Here is a 1,727-nt window from a genome sequence, read left to right as displayed (position 1 = left end):
AAGGGGGGAGTGAGGGATGAGGGAGGGAGGGGAGGGGGTATAGACAGAGCAGGGCTTGGCTCTGTCATACGTCCAACACACAGAGACAGATGCAAACACACTCACACACACGTACACACACAAACACACAGATACACGCATGAAGTGTCGGAGGAGAGATGGAAGAGGGGATGAAGGAAGGAGATTTAGGAGAAAAAGAAGGGAATGAACGAGGGAAAGAAAACGAGGTGGGTGGAGGATGACTCATAATTAATGCTGTGCCTAAGATGAAGACAGACATTTTAAACGAGGGAGGGAGAGAGGGAGGGAGAGAGGGAGGGATATGATAATTATTTACACAATAAGAAAAAGAGGGAGGAGAAGAGGTGAGTCGGTCTATGAGAAAAGGTGCTGCTGTTTCAGAAGAAAAAGAATACGATGCATTTCAAGCACTAACACACACAAGAATCAAGAACAAATTGTATATGCATAGAGATTTATACTTAAACTGTATAGACATTTTTCTTTCTCTAAGTCCTGGAAAAACAAATGTTGAAATCTTAACCATGTTTGTCTTTCATGAGATGTGTATTCCTGTATGATTAGTTCTATAATTGTTTTTATTGTTCGTATTTGAGAGGCAAGCGTTGTGGGTACGAGGACAGAAATCGGAGACTTCTGAAGATCATTCAAGAGGGTTCTGTGACTGTACATACTGTAACATCTCAGATTCCCCTCTGCAGTAGCATTCTTGTACTACCGGTACACTCTTAGAAAAAAGGGTTCCTAAATGGTTCTTCGGCTGTCCCCATAGGAGAACCCTTTTTGCTTCCAGGTAGAACCCTTTTTGGTTCCAGGTAGAACTATTTTTGGTTCCATGTAGAACCCTCTGTGAAAAGGGCTCTACATGGATTTTAAAAGGGTTCTACCTGGAACCAAAAAGGTTCTACCTGGAACCAAAAAGGGTTCTTCAAATGTTTCTCCTATGGGGACTGCCGAAAACCCCTTTTAGGTTCTAGATAGCACTTTTTTTTTGAGAGTGTATAAATGTCCAGGTCATAGGCTTCAGCATCCATTTTGGAATCCATAAAAAACACTTGAATTGTTGTTTTATGTTTTTGACTAAAATGTTATGATAACAAAGAAAATCCATAACTTTCCATCATTTATAAATATTTACGACTGAGAATATAAAAAAGCACCCATTTTACTACCAAAAATGAGAGCATATTTGCAGATTCCATGAGACATATGATCCTCCTTTGATTGCTAATTAGCTTGAGTGTTCATATTCTGTAGCACATGGCTGCTTACCAGTAGAGTATCTTTCTTCTCTTTATAGTTACCAAAAGAGCTTCCCATATAGCAATGGAGTAGATTGATTAAGTAAAGACTGTGTTTGTTTTGAAATGTTGACTTCTCCTTCTGACTGTGACTGGGTGTATATAATACATGTTGCCTATGCAGCCTACCCACTCTGCACTACATGTTTACATTCTATTCTAATGTTTATTGGTATCCTTATACTAAATGCAACACACATGCACACACACACACAAACCAGCTGCAACAGTCCTGCTATAACTACAATTACTACTACTACTATTTCTACTACTAATATCAAAATAAAGATTGTGACCATTATCATTAGCTATGTTTATAAACACCTGTATTATAATAATAATGTAAGTAAATGCATCTATATATGAATCTATAATAAAACCATAGAGGATGTGAGAGAAAGAAAG

The sequence above is a fragment of the Coregonus lavaretus genome (genome assembly GCF_964263955.1).
Source record: "Coregonus lavaretus genome assembly, chromosome: 3".
Classification (NCBI taxonomy): domain Eukaryota; kingdom Metazoa; phylum Chordata; class Actinopteri; order Salmoniformes; family Salmonidae; genus Coregonus; species Coregonus lavaretus.
Note: the sequence above shows the minus strand (reverse complement) of the source record.